The following is a 21,457-nucleotide window of genomic DNA, read 5'->3' on the forward strand; positions in this document are numbered from 1 at the left end:
TGGCCTCAGGGTCCTGCGGGGAGCTCTGAGAGCCACGGGCCACGGGGTGCCTGCGTGCATTAAATGTAGGCGAGTAGCTTGCCCTGGGAGAGGGGTGGCCACCCCAGAGCTCCAGCTAGAGGCCTCTGCCCCAGATTAGAGCCCAGTAGCTCCTACCAGGCCCACGGCCCTGGAGACTGTAGGATGGGCCCTGGGAATGGAGCTCTAGACAGCAGGCAGATTTTCAGGCAGTGGCTGGGACAGGCTGGGGAAGGCAATGACCGCCCCTGACCATTCAGAATATTTTTCTCTATGTTCCTCTGTGTGTGTGGGTGTGTGAGTGTGTGTGTGTGTGTGTGAGTGTGTGTGTGTCTGTGTGTTTGTGGTATTGCAGAGAAGAGCGGGATGAATGGGGGTAGAGTGCTTACCAGATACAAAGTCTGCATGGTAAAGTTCTTGTCACCCTGCCTGGACCTGGCTGACACTCGGTGTACGTAAGAGTGTATACAGAATTCTTGTTAGGGGTGTTTTATGAGACAGTAACTCATACACCCATGTACACTCTGATACAGCAAGAATATCACACACCCCACATATAACTTCCTTATTAAACCACACACAGCACATGGAGGTATATACACGCATCCCTCTTGTACTACGTTCTCATACAACCCACCTGTATCACAATCCTTTCCTCCAACACCAAACGCTGGAGATGAGATATGTATATAGACACGCACACTATCTATATAGGACACACACACACACACACACACACACACACTATATATATATGTATCGCCTCAACTCTCGCACAAACACAGCTAACTTCAGCCATCTCTAAATACCTCTATAAAAACCAGTCACGTGTCATACACACCACACTTACAACACATTCTTGAGTAATGCCATACCCGCTTTGTACAAACCACAGTAAACCACAGTCTCACTAACCCATGTCAGGGTTGCCAGAGAAAATATGGGCTATCCAGTTCAATTTGAATTCCAGATAAACAACAAGTAATGTTTCAGTATCAGGATGTCCCAAATATTGTATGGGCCATACTTACACTCAAAATAAGTAAGACCAAATACTGCATGGGAATACTTACACTAAAAAATTATTCTGGGTTTATCTGAAACTGAAATTTAACTGGGTGCCCTGTATTTTTGTTCACTAAGTCTGGCAACCCTTATAAACTTACCACCAGCTGATGTATTATATATTTATTGGAGTTTTGTTTAGTGTGTGTCTTCCCCTACTAGAATGTGCAGCATTACCAGAGACTACAACAATGGAAGAGTGCCGGATACACAGGAGTAGCTGCTCACTGAATCTTGGTGAATGAATGAATGAACACACACCATAAATACAAGCCACACCGTGGAATGAGGAAAACTTACATGTCGCAGAATTCCTGACTTGTGAACAGAAACCATGCACACAAAGGCCACAGACACAGATAGACACATCTGTACTGGGCTCCCCACGCCAACCCCACACTCACCACAGTCATAACTGATACACATCACTCACTCTTCCCACACACTCACAGTCACCACCGAGGCCTACATTACCAACAAGACAGTGAGAGAATAAGTATTGACTGGAATTAAATCCTGGAGTATCCACTGGGAACCACACTCTCAACTGTGTGTATTCACTGCACCTGACACGTGTCACACACTCAGTAAATATTTGTGGACAGAGGACTGATGAACCCACCCTGAGCCTTTCATTCCTCCCTCAGGAATCTCGAAGTCACAAGAGGATCCCCCTCGGCTTGGATCCACTGTGGTGGCCCAAGGCTGCAGCCCAGGGGCAGGGGAGGTCTCCTCTGCCTCTAAATACTTCTTCTGTACTTCTACTCCGCGCAAGCTCATCTACGCTGGTAAGGGCGCGGGGCTCCTCAGGTGAGGGGGTGCTTGGCTGTGAGGCAGGAGGCACACAGATCCCAGGGAGGCTGAGAGGAAATCCAGGGTCATCAGAGGTGATGAGGGCTCTGTGGAAGAGCCTGGGCAGGATGGCTGAGCTGTTACGAGGGCGTGGATGCCAGCTGAGTCTGGGTGTGTGGGTGTGTGAATACTGCTACTACCATGGTGGGGAAGTCAAGGAGCAGGGGCCGGAAAGGTCTGGGCTTGAGGTGGAGGGAAGAGGGACCAGATTAAGCATCTTCAGAGGAAAATGGAGGCTTTGTCTTTGCCTTTGCTTCCAGAGAAGGACAGAGTTCTGCATCATAGACCTCCAGGCTCAGAGCAGGACCATCCAGCTCAGGTCCACACAGCTCACACATCCATGCGCCCTCCAGGCACAGCCCTTCTCAGTGCACACATAAACCCCAAGCACGTGATCCACAATGCTCCTCTCCTGCACCACGGCCCCATGCCACAAGGAATGCACCACCGATATTCCCAAACTCACACTCCTCGTCGTACACGCATCCAGCCGCATCCCTCACATTCCACAGCCCTCACCACCATACTCCACACCCCTGTATACAGACACCGCTCCAGTATCCCCCCCACGCACATGAAAAGCCCACAGATGACACCAGATACACCACTCCGTCCTACGGCCAACAGACACCAAGCTCACGACATAGCTATGTCATGCAAATGTCCCTCTCTCGTCTACCACACCTGCTCCCTCAGCTTCCGGCATGGCCCATGCATGTTATTATGTTTTTAATTTCCTTTTTCAGGAATCCGGAGATTTCATCGAGACACTGCCCAGCCCCTAGTCCAGGATCAGGAAGAAGGAGAGACTGCTTCCCCATCATACTGTGTCTCCTCCTCACCCTCTTCACCCTGTAAGAACGATCTGCACCCAGACAAGGAGGAAAGGGGCATGAAAATATACTACATGCAGGTACAAGTGAACAAGGGTGTCGCTGTCTCCTGGAAGACAAAGAAACCCTTGGAGTTGCCTGAAAAGCAGCTGAGGATAGAAGAAGTGACCCTTCCTGAGGATATGTGCGCAGTAGCCACTGACCCCTCTTCTGATGTGTCCACCGAAAGCCTCCTGTCTGACAGTGAGCCCACTGGGGAGGAGAAAGAGTATGAGGAAAGGGCAGAGCCAGGCAGCCCATCAGGGTCACCTGCCGTCGAGGAGAGACCCAGCGCCAAGACAGCGGACTGGATGGTGACCATGGAGACCGGCTTCAGGTGCATGGCTTGCTGCCGGGTCTTCCCCACCTTGGAGATCCTCCAACAGCACGTGAAGTTCGGCGTCCTGGAGGGCTTCAGCTGCCGTGTCTTTCATCTCACCATGGCCAAGCTGATGGGCAATGTGGAATCCAGAGCACCCCCGAGGAAGAGGAGGAGGAGGAGGAGGAGGAAGAGAAGCAAGAAGAAAAGGAGAATGAGGGAGAGCAGCCCACGGGGGAAGGCCCCAGCCCGAAGAGACCCCGCAGGTAGGGTCTTTTCTCTCTTTTCATTTCCACACAGCAACTGAGATTCATGGGACAGAAGTCCTGGAAGACGGTGTGGCCGTCCCTTGGAAGAGGTAAGGCTTGAGGCTGGCAGTCTTCTGAGCCTATGTCACGAGGGCCCAGAGGAGTCTAAGGGAAGGGGCCGCACACATGTGCTGGTTGACCTAATGGCTCTGCAGTTGCATCAGCTTGGGACACACCCAGCACTACCAAAGGAACTGAGCTCTGTTGACTTAATCAAGAAGGTGGAGCCTTTTCCTAGGAGTTTTCTCAGGGTCTGCACGATGGACCTCAACTCTTAGAGGACGTACTCCCAGCAGCTCCTTCTCGGCAGAGAGAGCCAGGAGTGGTCTGAAGAGAGGACAGGGGCCCTTGCAGGACCAGAACTTTGAGGTCTGAGAGCCTGGGGCCTGAGCCGAGATCTCACCCTGACCACTGGACCTAGCCTTCTGTGACAAAGGGGAATATGAAAGAGAGTCACGTGGCAATGAGGTCCCCCGAGATATGGAAATGTTCCAGAACCTCCGTTGCGTGGTCATTGATCTGGAGCCAAGCTCCCTGTGGTGTGTGTGGCTCTGAGCATTAAGGCGACGCTGGAGGGTGACCCTGACCAGCAGAGCCTGGAGAGCTGCTCGTCTCTTCCTGTTCTACCTCATTTGCTTTATCCCTTCCAGGGAGAAGAAAGGACCCTCGGGAGAGTAGCAGACAGAATGCCGTGGTCTGAAGGAGGATGAAGGGACCGGCACTCAGTCTAACATCATATGACCATAGAAACGTCCTATGCAATAAAGGGCATTTTCCAAACCTTTCCTGAGGTTTTATTTAATTACATTGTTCTATCTATGCATCTATCTGTCATCTACATCTGTATCTTTCAAGGTTTGTGAACAAGCTTTCACATAAGCACTAGAGATGTCCGCCAGCATTTTCCAGAAGAGGCCTGCAAATTGCTGGGGACTCCTCACAAATAGGCAATGGCCACAACCCCTGCCACACAGACTATGCGCGTGGCCCTCCTGACGTACTCCCACTCTCTCTCTGAATTTCCCGAGGTCTCAGATGAGGGTGCTGGCTGGAGGCAATGATCACGTGCAGGCTGAATCTTCTCCAGATTCTGATGCTCTTCCTGGGCATATCGTCCTCAAGCACAGTCTCCATGTCCCTGGCCACACTGATCTCTCTCCTTCAGTCCTTCCCTCCCTCCCTCTCCTGCCTCCCAGTGCAGAGAATACTTTTTGACATTTGAGACGACATTTATCTTTTGTTCACAGAATTCTCACCTGTTCTACTGTGGCCTCCGTTGTGAACATTCCAAAGCTGAGAATTTTCTTTTTTTCTCCCTCATTTCTGCTGAGTCTTTACCTTCCTAATGCAGTGAACTCAGAGTGCCTAGCTGACTGGATGGGGAAAAAAATCCAGGGAGCAAAGAGAAATAATAAAAGAATATATCAGTTAATTTTTCATAGTGTTATCCAACTACATATTTTTAAAATTTTGGAATAATATTAGGAATCTTCTCTTTATAAAAAACTGAATTCTTGGGCTTCCCTGGTGGAGCAGTGGTTAAGAATATGCCTGCGAATGCAGGGGACATGGGTTCGAGCCCTGGTCTGGGAAGATCCCACGTGCCACGGAGTAACTAAGCCCGCGCGCCACAACTACTGAGCCTGCGCTCTAGAGCCCGTGTGCCACATCTACCGAGCCCACGTGCCACAACTACGGGAGCCTGCCTGCCTAGAGCCCATGCTCCGCAACAAGAGAAGCCACTGCAATGAGAAGCCCGTGCACCACAGCCAAGAGTAGCCCCCGCTCACTGCAACTAGAGAACGCCCGCTAGCAGCAACAAAGACCCAATGCAGCCCAAAATCAATTAATTAATTTTAAAATACTGAATTAGTTTCAAGGGTACAATGTATAAAAGCACAATAAAAGCCCCCCTTCATAACCCCCCAACCCCACTCTCAAGATGGAATAGATAGGCTGTGATACAATTTAGAGTCGTAGTCCTACTACTACTCCCACCACATCCGAGATCCTCTGAGCCAGGTGCAGCAGATTCCTTTCACAATGCTAGGACCCGCCCACAAGACAGATGATAATCCCTTTGGACATTTCAAGGAGCGGCACCAAGGGAACAGTACCTGGGAAATGCCACTGACAGCTCAGAATATCCATGGCATTTCTAGAGCCTCGGCACTGCTCTCGCTCTGGGAATGAAGGTCCAAAAAGCACATCGGAGAATGTTCATAGTTGTAAACAAGCTCCACCTTTGAAACACAATCTACATAGAACCACATATACAAGCCTGCACAATGGATGAAGCCAAGGTCTCCTCCATGATTTCCCTTCTGACCACCTTATTGTCTCCTCAACCATAAAAGGTGAACTTGAAACTCAGGACCTTGCCTTGTCACCAGAAACATCCAAGCTTGGATCAGTCTTTCTAAGACCAGATACTTGCTCTCTGAACTATTAGAGACTTGTCACATACACAGAAGTAGAACAGGATTATTTCTATCTACCTGGGGACCTGGAGTCTTTCACATTGCTCCTGTTCAAACTCTCAGAACAGCAAAACTTTACCTACAAAGGGTTCAAGCTATGACACTCCCAATTTCCACACACCTCCTCATCTCTTGTGAGTCACATGCAGCCAATTCCAGGAATTGGAAACATGGTTGTGAGGAGGAAACTGACTTTGGGGCTCCCCTTGGATATGGTCTTCCAGACTTACCCAAAGGCCATTAAGAGGAAGGTTTACCCCACCTCGGGGAAACCCGAGGCAGTACGTGCAGTACTTGCTGGCCATGGCTTCTGAGCTACATCCAAGAAGAATTTCATCCTGTACCTCGATCTGCTGAAGCCATTTCTGACTGTCCGAGAGCCAGCATGTACCGCTCCTCAACTGCCTCCATTGTGGACCATCAGTAGGGCTGGCAGATTTAGTAAATAAAAATACAGGATACCCAGTTAAACTTGAACTTCACATGAATAATAAGTCATTATTTTTACTATAAGTAGATCCTATGTACTATTTGGGGCCTACTTATCTTCAAAATGTACTCGTTGTTTTTCTGACATTCATATTTAACTAAACAGCCTATATTTTATCTGTCAACCCTACTCAGCAGAAATGATGGAGGCTTATAGAGATCCAGGAGACGCCTCAGCGCCTCCTCAGCTTTTATTTCTACGTCCTGGACAGCGAGCACGAACCTTCCACTCCCAGTCATTGGCTAGAATGGAGGATATTCTCTGTTTTAGAGCTTTTTCTACTTGTCATTGTTATTATCTTCCTTATTTTAAAGAGAGGTTTATTTTTTTCCAAACTTAATAGCTCATCCAAAAGTATTTCAAAGTTCATTAGACAAGGGAAAAACAACATGGTTCTGAAAAGTGAAGGAAACCGCCTGGTGTTTAGTAAAGAAGTAGTAGGGAGATTGAAAAAGCCAAACTTAATAAGCAAATCTCTCCAAGGGTATTTTCAGAGCTTGATACCCTCCCACACCCTGAAAATATTATTACATCAAGAATGTAGAACTGCTAACCAAATGTAAGGCTCCCATATGATTCTATCAAACTCAGGATGCTTCTTTACTAAGCAGTGAGCACACTTGCTGCCCCAGGGACCTTGGCAGTTGCAACATAGGGCTCTTCCCTTTGGGATGGAAACAGCAAGTTTTCCTGTGGTCTACACGCTGGCCCCAAAAATACTACACTCCCAATACTTGTCAACTTTAAGTCTTTTTCTACATAGCTCCATTTTCCTGTTACTATTTGGACTACATCCTAGACTTGACATTACATAAATTGCATTCAAGAAGCTATTTTTAAAAGTTGGTAGGAAACCTTCAATCTATAGCTTGCAGTCCCTGGCTTACTTTCATCCAGGTGCATAAGGGTTTTCAAAAGTAGTCAGGTTAGTTACCCCGTATCACAGCCCCACGCTTGTGTCACAGATATAAAAATGGAACATGATATTTAAGGTTTTAGTTGCCAAATCATCAAGCCTCCCAGACAGAGGCAATAGAGCAAAATGATTACAGAGGCATGGATTTTGATTTGCTCCAGTGTCTTGGGCAAGTCACTTGGCCTCTGTATTTATTTGTACTTATCTGCACTTATCTGTCACTTGGGGGTTATAATTGTACCTGGTCCATGGGTACGTTGTACAAAAGATCTGTAAAGTAGTTACAAGAAACCGACACAGAGTAAGCACTCCACAGACATTGGCTATTACCTATTGGAAATATTTCTCCATGAAACAGATTACTTTATCAGTGGATGACTTGGTGGGAGACAGTGAATCACAGAATCACAGCATGTTGAAAGTGACCTAGTTCACACTCTTAGGTGAGAAAAAGAAAAGTGTGCATGTGTAGAAAATGTCTGAAACTTTACCTAACAAAGAGTTCATCATGTTAACTTTGAGGATTAGAATAAATCAGGAAAGGAGGAAAGAAAAACTTGAGTGTACTTCAATTTCTATATCACTTGTGTGTCTACACTGAGACTCTGAATACACTGGAAGTGCAATTTTGTTTAATGTGGCGGGATAAAGGTTTTCAAGTTTTCCTGATCCATCCGTATTATTATCTCAGAATTGCTGGCATTTCTTGCCATCTTCGGATCTACAGCCATTTGAGTCAGTGGGCCATTCTGGACGGAGGAGATAATAGAGCAGAAGTGAAGTGAGAGAAAAGGAGAGAAAAGATTTTCTCTTTTCTCTTCAAAGAGGAAAGGTCTTTGGAATGGGAACAACTCACAAGCAAACTTTGGGGAAAGGATGTGATGGAAAATGAGACAAACATCCTACCCCTGTGATGAGAAGGATTCCCTGGGCTGGATGGAGGGAGGTCACAGGTGGCTGGACGAGGAAACCAACTAGGGAGAAACACACACAAGTGCACAGCAAACACCCTGAGGCCACTCAGCCTGACTCCATGCAAACATGTGTCCAGCAGCCAGCCCTTCACCTGTGGCTCCCCAGCAAGACAGGTACCTCGGGGGTGCCAACTCATTCTGAGTCCATTAGGCCTGGCCATTCATAAACCGCTGTCTAACGTGTGAGGAATAAACTCTAAATGTTTATGAGGAAATTGGCGAAGGAGATTGAAAGGTTACTTAAACGGAAAAAAAAAGAAGTTCAGGAAGGCAGGATGGTAGAGAGACAAGAAAAAGACCTTAAAAGATAGAAAGGATTTGCCAAAGGAGAGAAGGAAAAAGAAATGATTCCGAATGGGTTAACCTGCAGCTAGGAAGTTAAGGAAGATTATTGATGTGTGAAGACTATGGAATAAAGTGAATAAAATTTCTCAGAAGTTGCTGAGAATATGGTAAGAAGCATGATTATCACATTATGAATTGGCTGCAATGGCATTCTAGGGGGACACTAGGAAGGGGAAGCAAATGTTCATGAGATGACAGTAGCAGGTGGAAAGTGGTTTCAGGGGAAGATCAGTCTTGCAGAGGGTGTATCAGAGGAGGGCAAGTGTGAGCAAGCAAGGAAATACTAAGTGTATACGGTTTCTTCACTGAGTGCACCCAGCCCCGTGGTCAGCCTTGAGAACAAGCAGGACTTCAGGTACTGGAGCTACATTTCATTCATCAAGACTTGAGAAGACACCCTTAACTCAGGTCTTCTCTTCAAACTCCATCTTTCCTTCTTGACCTTCATTTGGCCTCTTCCCTTACCCGCAAGCTGTGGACTGAGGCCACAGAGCAAGATGGGTCACTAGTGTCCTCCATCCCCGAGCGACTGTGGTTCACATCAGTGGAGCACCAAAGGCAGTAACCAAGTCACAGACACAAGAGTGTATGAAGAAGAAGAGATTCTGATAAGGCTTTCTGTGACAGTGTGGGCCAAGTCGGCTCTATATGGCTGGTATCACCTGAATTAGGAGCAGCCTTAGGGGAGAAGTTCTCAGAAGGCAGAGCCTGGCTCTCTAGAGGCTCTGCGTGCTCACAGCCCACTCCAAGACCTCAGTCACAGCTTCGGCCCCCAATATCTCTCCCTCTACCTACTCACAGTTTTTGAAGTCTTCTTTCCTCCACATTTCTCTTGAGAGGTGGAGCAGGAAGATGAGCTTCAGGCCAGCTCAGACTCCCCTGGGATCCCAGCAGGATGCCTATCATTAACCTCCCACCTTCTAGGAAGCTCCTGAGATCTCCACATTTGGGGGAGTTTTCATTTCCGCTGTGCTTCAAATGGCTGGCTGGAGATGGCCTGTTGGAAGGTGGCTAAAAGCAAGTAGCAATCCTTCGGGCAGCCTGGCCCTTCTCGACTGTCAGACATCTTCAGGGATATTCTAGGAAACGTTGTTTGTTCTAGAGAAGGGAGGGAAACAATCCAATTGTCCAATAATGCTTGAATGGAAAATAAATGATGCTATACGCATGTGATGAAATAATAGCAAACGGTCAAAAATCAAAGACCTAGATCTATATGGATTCACGTGGATAAATCTTGAAAACGTAATATTGATTGAAAGAAAAGAAGATCAAGTACGTTAGATTGTGATAACAGGTATGTAAGTATTGAAATATTTAAATCAATTCAACATATTGCTTCTATATACATAGATGCAAGAAAATAAACTTTATCCAAAGAACACATTATTTACATTTAATATGCTCATTTATCTAGGAGACCCAAAAGAACCCACAGATAAACTAGCAGGAACTAATAAGACGGTTCAACAAGGCACACACATACAAGATCAATAAATTTTAAAAATCAATCAGGCTCCTCTACACTGGCGATAACAAATTAGAAACTGTAAAAGAAAATAAGAAAAAAATAAGATCTAAAAATAGTCACAAGAGCTATATAAATTATTTAGAGCTAAGCATACGTAGAAGGAAACAGAACTAATAAACTGAGTACGACCAGTTAAACTCCGCCCAACCCAAGGTTAGGAAAAGACTGTTGTTACTTTATGAGAACAGACCCTCTTCTTAAGGAGCAGATCAATAAGTGAGAGTGAATCAAAGAAACACAGCATTTGAAAAGTCAGCTAGTCCAAGCCTCTTGACTGCACATACAGAAGCTGAAGCCCAGATAGGTTGAGTTACTTGGTAAAGGGCCCAATGTCCTGACTCAAGGACTAACATTTTTCACTCATTCGTAAGACACAATCAAATTCAGTACCTTGGAAAGAGATGGGAAAACAATGAAGAAATCAATTATATAGTTCCTCATCTTTAAGTACAGAAATAGCCGTGACAAAATTACATGTATTGAGGGAAAATTGAAGTGCAGAGTTGAAAATGTCAATAATCCACAGGGAAACTGGAGACCATTTAAAATATTCATATTAAATCTCTCTAGAAAAGACATTAAAAGATCTCCAGGGCCTCCCTGGTGGCGCAGTGGTTAAGGGTCCGCCTGCCGATGCAGGGGATACGGGTTCGTGCCCCGGTCTGGGAGGATCCCATATGCCGCGGAGCGGCTGGGCCCGTGAGCCATGGCTGCTGGGCTTGCGCATCCGGAGCCTGTGCTCCGCAAAGGGAGAGGCCACAACAGTGAGAGGCCCGCATACTTCAAAAAGAAAAAAAAAAAAAAAAAAAGATCTCCAGAAGAAGTAAAGCTGTCACTGTTTGCTGATGACATGATACTCTACATAGAGAATCCTAAAGATGCTACCAGAAAACTACTAGAGCTAATCAATGAATTTGGTAAAGTAGCAGGATACAAAATTAATGCACAGAAATCTCTGGCATTTCTGTAGACTAATGATGAAAAATCTGAAAATGAAATCAAGAAAACACTCTCATTTACCATTGCAACAAAAAGAATAAACTCTCTAGGAATAAACCTACCTAAGGAGACAAAAGACCTCTATGTAGAGAATTATATGGCACTGATGAAAGAAATTAAAGATGATACAAATAGATGGAGAGATATACCATGCTCCTGGATTGGAAGAATCAATCTTGTGAAAATGACTCTACTACCCAAAGCAATCTACAGATTCAATGCAATCCCTATCAAACTACCACTGGCATTTTTCACAGAACTAGAACAAAAAATTTCAAAATTTGTTTGGAGAAACAAAAGACCCCGAATAGCCAAAGCAATCTTGAGAACGAAAAACGGAGCTGGAGGAATCACGCTCCCTGACTTCAGACTATACTACAAAGCTACAGTAATCAAGACAGTGTGGTACGGGCACAAAAACAGAAAGATAGATCAATGGAACAGGATAGAAAGCCCAGAGATAAACCCACGCACATATGGTCAACTTATCTTTGACAAAGGAGGCAGGAATGTACAGTGGAGAAAGGACAGCCTCTTCAATAAGTGGTGCTGGGAAAACTGGACAGGGACATGTAAAAGTATGAGATTAGATCATTCCCTAACACCATACACAAAAATAAGCTCAAAATGGATTAAAGACCTAAATGTAAGGCCAGAAACTATCAAACTCTTAGAGGAAAACATAGGCAGAACACTCTATGACATAAATCACGGCAAGATCCTTTTGGACCCACCTCCTAGAGAAATGGAAATAAAAACAAAGATAAACAAATGGGACCTAATGAAACTTCAAAGCTTTTGCACAGCAAAGCAAACCATAAACAAGACCAAAAGACAACCCTCAGAATGGGAGAAAATATTTGCAAATGAAGCAACTGACAAAGGATTAATCTCCAAAATTTATAAACAGCTCATGCAGCTCAATAGCAAAAAAAACAAAGAAGCCAATCCAAAATTGGGCAGAAGACTTAAATAGGCATTTCTCCAAAGAAGATATACAGACTGCCAACAAACACATGATAGAATGCTCAACATCATTAATCATGAGAGAAATGCAAATCAAAACCACAATGAGATATCATCTCACACCAGTCAGAATGGCCATCATCAAGAAATCTAGAAACAATAAATGCTGGAGAGGGTGTGGAGAAAAGGGAACACTCTTGCACTGCTGGTGGGAATGTGAATTGGTACAGCCACTATGGAGAACAGTATGGAGGTTCCTTAAAACACTATAAATAGAACTACCATGTGACCCAGCAATCCCACTACTAGGCTTATACCCTGAGAAAACTATAATTCAAAAAGAGACATGTACCAAAATGTTCATTGCAGCTCTATTCATAATAGCCCGGAGCTGGAAACAACCTAAGTGTCCATCATCGGATGAAGGGATAAAGAAGATGTGGCACATATATACAATGGAATATTGCTCAGCCATAAAAAGAAGCGAAACTGAGCTATTTGTAATGAGGTGGATAGACCTAGAGTCTGTCATACAGAGTGAAGTAAGTCAGAAAGAGAAAGACAAATACCGTATGCTAACACATATACACGGAATTAAAAAAAAATGTCATGAAGAACCTAGGGGTAAAACGGGAATAAAGACACAGACCTACTTGAGAATGGACTTGAGGATATGGGGACGGGGAAGGGTAAGCTGTGACAAAGCGAAAGAGAGGCATGGACATATATACACTACCAAACGTAACGTAGATAGACAGTGGGAAGCAGCCGCAGAGCACAGGGAGATCAGCTCGGTGCTTTGTGACCACCTGGAGGGGTGGGATGGGGAGGGTGGGAGAGAGGGAGATGCATGAGGGAAGGGATGTGGGAACAGATGTATATGTATGACTGATTCACTTTGTTATAAAGCAGAAACTACTAAAATAAATAAATAAAAATAAATAAATAAATAAATAAAATAACATATTCATATTAAATCTCTCTAGAAAAGACATTAAAAGATCTCCAGAAGAAGTAAAGCTGTCACTGTTTGCTGGTGACATGATACTATACATAGAGAATCCTAAAGATGCTACCAGAAAACTACTAGAGCTAATCAATGAATTTGGTAAAGTAGCAGGATACAAAATTAATGCACAGAAATCTCTGGCATTCCTGTACAGTAATGATGAAATATGTGAAAATGAAATCAAGAAAACACTCCCATTTACCATTGCAACAAAAAGAATAAAATATCTAGGAATAAACCTACCTGAGGAGACAAAAGACCTGTATGCAGAGAATTATAAGACACTGATGAAAGAAATTAAAGATGATACAAATGGATGGAGAGATATACCATGCTCCTGGATTGGAAGAATCAATCTTGTGAAAATGACTCTACTACCCAAAGCAATCTACAGATTCAATGCAATCCCTATCAAACTACCACTGGCATTTTTCACAGAACTAGAACAAAAAATTTCAAAATTTGTTTGGAGAAACAAAAGACCCCGAATAGCCAAAGCAATCTTGAGAACGGAAAACGGAGCTGGAGGAATCAGGCTCCCTGACTTCAGACTATACTACAAAGCTACAGTAATCAAGACAGTGTGGTATGGGCACAAAAACAGAAAGATAGATCAATGGAACAGGATAGAAAGCCCAGAGATAAACCCACGCACATATGGTCAACTTATCTTTGATAAAGGAGGCAGGAATGTACAGTGGAGAAAGGACAGCCTCTTCAATAAGTGGTGCTGGGAAAACTGGACAGGGACATGTAAAAGTATGAGATTAGATCATTCCCTAACAGCATACACAAAAATAAGCTCAAAATGGATTAAAGGCCTAAATGTAAGGCCAGAAACTATCAAACTCTTAGAGGAAAACATAGGCAGAACACTCTATGACATAAATCACAGCAAGATCCTTTTGGACCCACCTCCTAGAGAAATGGAAATAAAAACAAAGATAAACAAATGGGACCCAATGAAACTTCAAAGCTTTTGCACAGCAAAGCAAACCATAAACAAGACCAAAAGACAACCCTCAGAATGGGAGAAAATATTTGCAAATGAAGCAACTGACATAGGATTAATCTCCAAAATTTATAAACAGCTCATGCAGCTCAACAGCAAAAAAACAAAAAACCCAATCCAAAAATGGGCAGAAGACTTAAATAGGCATTTCTCCAAAGAAGATATACAGACTGCCAACAAACACATGAAAGAATGCTCAACATCATTAATCATGAGAGAAATGCAAATCAAAACTACAATGAGATATCATCTCACACCAGTCACAATGGCCATCATCAAGAAATCTAGAAACAATAAATACTGGAGAGGGTGTGGAGAAAAGGGAACACTCTTGCACTGCTGGTGGGAATGTGAATTGGTACAGCCACTATGGAGAACAGTATGGAGGTTCCTTAAAACACTAAAAATAGAACTACCATGTGACCCAGCAATCCCACTACTAGGCATATACCCTGAGAAAACCATAATTCAAAAAGAGACATGTACCAAAATGTTCATTGCAGCTCTATTCACAATAGCCCGGAGCTGGAAACAACCTAAGTGTCCATCATCGGATGAATGGATAAAGAAGATGTGGCACATATATACAATGGAATATTGCTCAGCCATAAAAAGAAGCGAAACTGAGCTATTTGTAATGAGGTGGATAGACCTAGAGTCTGTCATACAGAGTGAAGTAAGTCAGAAAGAGAAAGACAAATACCGTATGCTAACACATATATATGGAATTTAAAACAAAATGTCATGAAGAACCTAGGGGTAAAACGGGAATAAAGACACAGACCTACTTGAGAATGGACTTGAGGATATGGGGAGGGGGAAGGGTAAGCTGTGACAAAACGAAAGAGAGGCATGGACATATATACACTACCAAACATAAGGTAGATAGTGGGAAGCAGCTGCAGAGCACAGGGAGATCAGCTCGGTGCTTTGTGACCGCCTGGAGGGGTGGGATGGGGAGGGTGGCAGGGAGGGAGATGCATGAGGGAAGGGATGTGGGAACAGATGTATATGTATGACTGATTCACTTTGTTATAAAGCAGAAACCAAAAAAAAAAAGTTCTCCAATGAAAATGTTAATTTTATAATAGACATGGTATGATACAATTTATAATAGATATGGTATGAACCTTTCCCTTTCACGGGAAAGGTTCGGCTGGGTAAAAGGAATTGTTCTTGAAAATGGGGCCTGTGCTATTGCAGACACTGTGCTCAACCTAGGTCCACCGAATGCTCTGATGTCATCACTGAGGTCACAGAATTCCGCTGTGCGCCTGGCAACCTTGCAAACATAACAGCCCTGGTGAGCACTAGGCAGTCCTGCTGGTTCACTAAGTGGTACAAGTTTTTCAGCCATTTAGGAGACTTGACTATTTTTATTTGTATTGAATCATTTCAACGGATTGCCCAAGAGCCAACAAGGGCCAACCTGTAGGGAAGAGGAGGAGTTGGACATCTCTTGAGGCAACTTCTAAGGGAGACTTCTAGTTGGTACGATGGAATGGCGACAAAAGAGGAAACATCTGGAAAATGAAGAGTCCCAGGAAACTGCCGAGAACGGAGGAGGTATGTGGGGGGCAACTTGTCTGGGGCACATGGGTTCCTGCCAAACTGAACCTTCTCTAGGAAGCGGGGGACTGAGAACGTGTCACCTGTGAAGCAGGGAGCGAGAGACCTTGTCTCACTGATGCTGCCGTATCCATCCGGAGGGTCCCTGTGGTGTGAGATGGCACAGAACGGCCAGATGCCCCCTGGGAGATGGGGGAGGTCAGCTCCGCTGGTCTGAGGACTCTCTCCTGGGGCAGCCGGGCCTGGAGCTTTGTCGGACTCATAGCAGGCTGCATCCTGCTTGCACAGACCTAGAGGTGCAGCTTTTCTCAGTCCCCGATTTCTCTCTTATTCTCTTGGATCTTTCCCTGGGCTCATGAGGTGGGGGATGTGAAGGATGCAAGGATGCTGAGAGAGACCCAGGAGTTGCTTGGCCTCTTTTACCAAAGTGGAAAGAGAAGCCCCATGAGTTGAAGGCCCTGTTGAAAAATATCTTGACAAGTGGAATGCACTTCGAAAGAAGATTGTTTGTCTAGGGATGGTGTCATATGGAAAGCAAGGAGGTTTTATTCCTTCAACAGGAAGAATTTCCCAAAGGAGATCAAGGGAAGGGAAGGGTTTTCCAGAGACTGAGACCGCGTGGGCGGGGGTGAGAAATGGCCTCAGGTTCCTGCGGGGAGCTCTGAGAGCCACGGGCCACGGGGTGCCTGCGTGCATTAAATGTAGGCGAGTAGCTTGCCCTGGGAGAGGGGTGGTCACCCCAGAGCTCCAGCTAGAGGCCTCTGCCCCAGATTAGAGCCCAGTAGCTCCTACCAGGCCCAGGGCCCTGGAGACTGTAGGATGGGCCCTGGGAATGGAGCTCTAGACAGCAGGCAGATTTTCAGGCAGTGGCTGGGACAGGCTGGGGGAGGCAATGACCGCCCCTGACCATTCAGAATATTTTTCTCTATGTTCCTCTGTGTGTGTGTGTGTGTGTGTGTGTGTGTGTGTCTGTGTGTTTGTGGTATTGCAGAGAAGAGCGGGATGAATGGGGGTAGAGTGCTTACCAGATAGAAAGTCTGCATGGTAAAGTTCTTGTCAACCTGCCTGGACCTGGCTGACACTCGGTGTACGTAAGAGTGTATACAGAATTCTTGTTAGGGGTGTTTTATGAGACAGTAACTCATACACCCATGTACACTCTGATACAGCAAAAATATCACACACCCCACATATAACTTCCTTATTAAACCACACACAGCACATGGAGGTATATACACGCATCCCTCTTGTACTACGTTCTCATACAACCCACCTGTATCACAATCCTTTCCTCCAACACCAAACGCTGGAGATGAGATATGTATATAGACACACACACTATCTATATATGACACACACACACACACACACACACACACACTATATATATATGTATCGCCTCAACTCTCGCACAAACACAGCTAACTTCAGCCATCTCTAAATACCTCTATAAAAACCAGTCACGTGTCATACACACCACACTTACAACACATTCTTGAGTAATGCCATACCCGCTTTGTACAAACCACAGTAAACCACAGTCTCACTAACCCATGTCAGGGTTGCCAGAGAAAATATGGGCTATCCAGTTCAATTTGAATTCCACATAAACAACAAGTGATGTTTCAGTATCAGGATGTCCCAAATATTGTATGGGCCCTACTTACACTCAAAATAAGTAAGACCAAATACTGCATGGGAATACTTACACTAAAAAATTATTCTGGGTTTATCTGAAACTGAAATTTAACTGGGTGCCCTGTATTTTTGTTCACTAAGTCTGGCAACCCTTATAAACTTACCACCAGCTGATGTATTATATATTTATTGGAGTTTTGTTTAGTGTGTGTCTTCCCCTACTAGAATGTGCAGCATTACCAGAGACTACAACAATGGAAGAGTGCCGGATACACAGGAGTAGCTGCTCACTGGATCTTGGTGAATGAATGAATGAACACACACCATAAATACAAGCCACACCATGGAATGAGGAAAAGTTACATGTCCCAGAATTCCTGACTTGTGAACAGAAACCATGCACACAAAGGCCACAGACACAGATAGGCACATCTGCACTGTGCTCCCCACGCCAACCCCACACTCACCACAGACATAACTGATACACATCACTCACTCTTCCCACACACTCACAGTCACCACCGAGGCCTACATTACCAACAAGACAGTGAGGGAATAAGTATTGACTGGAATTAAATCCTGGAGTATCCACTGGGAACCACACTCTCAACTGTGTGTATTCACTGCACCTGACACGTGTCACACACTCAGTAAACATTTGTGGACAGAGGACTGATGAACCCACCCTGAGCCTTTCATTCCTCCCTCAGGAATCTCGAAGTCACAAGAGGATCCCCCTCGGCTTGGATCCACTGTGGTGGCCCAAGGCTGCAGCCCAGGGGCAGGGGAGGTCTCCTCTGCCTCTAAATACTTCTTCTGTACTTCTACTCCGCGCAAGCTCATCTACGCTGGTAAGGGCGCGGGGCTCCTCAGGTGAGGGGGTGCTTGGCTGTGAGGCAGGAGGCACACAGATCCTAGGGAGGCTGAGAGGAAATCCAGGGTCATCAGAGGTGATGAGGGCTCTGTGGAAGAGCCTGGGCAGGATGGCTGAGCTGTTACGAGGGCGTGGATGCCAGCTGAGTCTGGGTGTGTGGGTGTGTGAATACTGCTACTACCATGGTGGGGAAGTCAAGGAGCAGGGTCGGAAAGGTCTGGGCTTGAGGTGGAGGGAAGAGGGACCAGATTAAGCATCTTCAGAGGAAAATGGAGGCTTTGTCTTTGCCTTTGCTTCCAGAGAAGGACAGAGTTCTGCATCATAGACCTCCAGGCTCAGAGCAGGACCATCCAGCTCAGGTCCACACAGCTCACACATCCATGCGCCCTCCAGGCACAGCCCTTCTCAGTGCACACATAAACCCCAAGCACGTGATCCACAATGCTCCTCTCCTGCACCACGGCCCCATGCCACAAGGAATGCACCACCGATATTCCCAAACTCACACTCCTCATCGTACACGCATCCAGCCGCATCCCTCACATTCCACAGCCCTCACCACCATACTCCACACCCCTGTATACAGACACTGCTCCAGTATCCCCCCCACGCACATGAAAAGCCCACAGATGACACCAGATACACCACTCCGTCCTACGGCTAACAGACACCAAGCTCACGACATAGCTATGTCATGCAAATGTCCCTCTCTCGTCTACCACACCTGCTCCCTCAGCTTCCGGCATGGCCCATGCATGTTATTATGTTCTTAATTTCCTTTTTCAGGAATCCGGAGATTTCATCGAGACACTGCCCAGCCCCTAGTCCAGGATCAGGAAGAAGGAGAGACTGCTTCCCCATCATACTGTGTCTCCTCCTCACCCTCTTCACCCTGTAAGAACTATCTGCACCCAGACAAGGAGGAAAGGGGCATGAAAATATACTACATGCAGGTACAAGTGAACAAGGGTGTCGCTGTCTCCTGGAAGACAAAGAAACCCTTGGAGTTGCCTGAAAAGCAGCTGAGGATAGAAGAAGTGACCCTTCCTGAGGATGTGTGCGCAGTAGCCACTGACCCCTCTTCTGATGTGTCCACCGAAAGCCTCCTGTCTGACAGTGAGCCCACTGGGGAGGAGAAAGAGTATGAGGAAAGGGCAGAGCCAGGCAGCCCATCAGGGTCACCTGCCGTCGAGGAGAGACCCAGCGCCAAGACAGCGGACTGGATGGTGACCATGGAGACCAGCTTCAGGTGCATGGCTTGCTGCCGGGTCTTCCCCACCTTGGAGATCCTCCAACAGCACGTGAAGTTCGGCGTCCTGGAGGGCTTCAGCTGCCGTGTCTTTCATCTCACCATGGCCAAGCTGATGGGCAATGTGGAATCCAGAGCACCCCCGAGGAAGAGGAGGAGGAGGAGGAGGAGGAAGAGAAGCAAGAAGAAAAGGAGAATGAGGGAGAGCAGCCCACGGGGGAAGGCCCCAGCCCGAAGAGACCCCGCAGGTAGGGTCTTTTCTCTCTTTTCATTTCCACACAGCAACTGAGATTCATGGGACAGAAGTCCTGGAAGACGGTGTGGCCGTCCCTTGGAAGAGGTAAGGCTTGAGGCTGGCAGTCTTCTGAGCCTATGTCACGAGGGCCCAGAGGAGTCTAAGGGAAGGGGCCGCACACATGTGCTGGTTGACCTAATGGCTCTGCAGTTGCATCAGCTTGGGACACACCCAGCACTACCAAAGGAACTGAGCTCTGTTGACTTAATCAAGAAGGTGGAGCCTTTTCCTAGGAGTTTTCTCAGGGTCTGCACGATGGACCTCAACTCTTAGAGGACGTACTCCCAGCAGCTCCTTCTCGGCAGAGAGAGCCAGGAGTGGTCTGAAGAGAGGACAGGGGCCCTTGCAGGACCAGAACTTTGAGGTCTGAGAGCCTGGGGCCTGAGCCGAGATCTCACCCTGACCACTGGACCTAGCCTTCTGTGACAAAGGGGAATATGAAAGAGAGTCACGTGGCAATGAGGTCCCCCGAGATATGGCAATGTTCCAGAACCTCCGTTGCGTGGTCGTTGATCTGGAGCCAAGCTCCCTGTGGTGTGTGTGGCTCTGAGCATTAAGGCGACGCTGGAGGGTGACCCTGACCAGCAGAGCCTGGAGAGCTGCTCGTCTCTTCCTGTTCTACCTCATTTGCTTTATCCCTTCCAGGGAGAAGAAAGGACCCTCGGGAGAGTAGCAGACAGAATGCCGTGGTCTGAAGGAGGATGAAGGGACCGGCACTCAGTCTAACATCATATGACCATAGAAACGTCCTATGCAATAAAGGGCATTTTCCAAACCTTTCCTGAGGTTTTATTTAATTACATTGTTCTATCTATGCATCTATCTGTCATCTACATCTGTATCTTTCAAGGTTTGTGAACAAGCTTTCACATAAGCACTAGAGATGTCCGCCAGCATTTTCCAGAAGAGGCCTGCAAATTGCTGGGGACTCCTCACAAATAGGCAATGGCCACAACCCCTGCCACACAGACTATGCGCGTGGCCCTCCTGACGTACTCCCACTCTCTCTCTGAATTTCCCGAGGTCTCAGATGAGGGTGCTGGCTGGAGGCAATGATCACGTGCAGGCTGAATCTTCTCCAGATTCTGATGCTCTTCCTGGGCATATCGTCCTCAAGCACAGTCTCCATGTCCCTGGCCACACTGATCTCTCTCCTTCAGTCCTTCCCTCCCTCCCTCTCCTGCCTCCCAGTGCAGAGAATACTTTTTGACATTTGAGACGACATTTATCTTTTGTTCACAGAATTCTCACCTGTTCTACTGTGGCCTCCGTTGTGAACATTCCAAAGCTGAGAATTTTCTTTTTTTCTCCCTCATTTCTGCTGAGTCTTTACCTTCCTAATGCAGTGAACTCAGAGTGCCTAGCTGACTGGATGGGGAAAAAAATCCAGGGAGCAAAGAGAAATAATAAAAGAATATATCAGTTAATTTTTCATAGTGTTATCCAACTACATATTTTTAAAATTTTGGAATAATATTAGGAATCTTCTCTTTATAAAAAACTGAATTCTTGGGCTTCCCTGGTGGAGCAGTGGTTAAGAATATGCCTGCGAATGCAGGGGACATGGGTTCGAGCCCTGGTCTGGGAAGATCCCACGTGCCACGGAGTAACTAAGCCCGCGCGCCACAACTACTGAGCCTGCGCTCTAGAGCCCGTGTGCCACATCTACCGAGCCC

The sequence above is a fragment of the Mesoplodon densirostris genome, chromosome 19 (assembly GCF_025265405.1).
Source record: "Mesoplodon densirostris isolate mMesDen1 chromosome 19, mMesDen1 primary haplotype, whole genome shotgun sequence".
Lineage (NCBI taxonomy): Eukaryota > Metazoa > Chordata > Mammalia > Artiodactyla > Ziphiidae > Mesoplodon > Mesoplodon densirostris.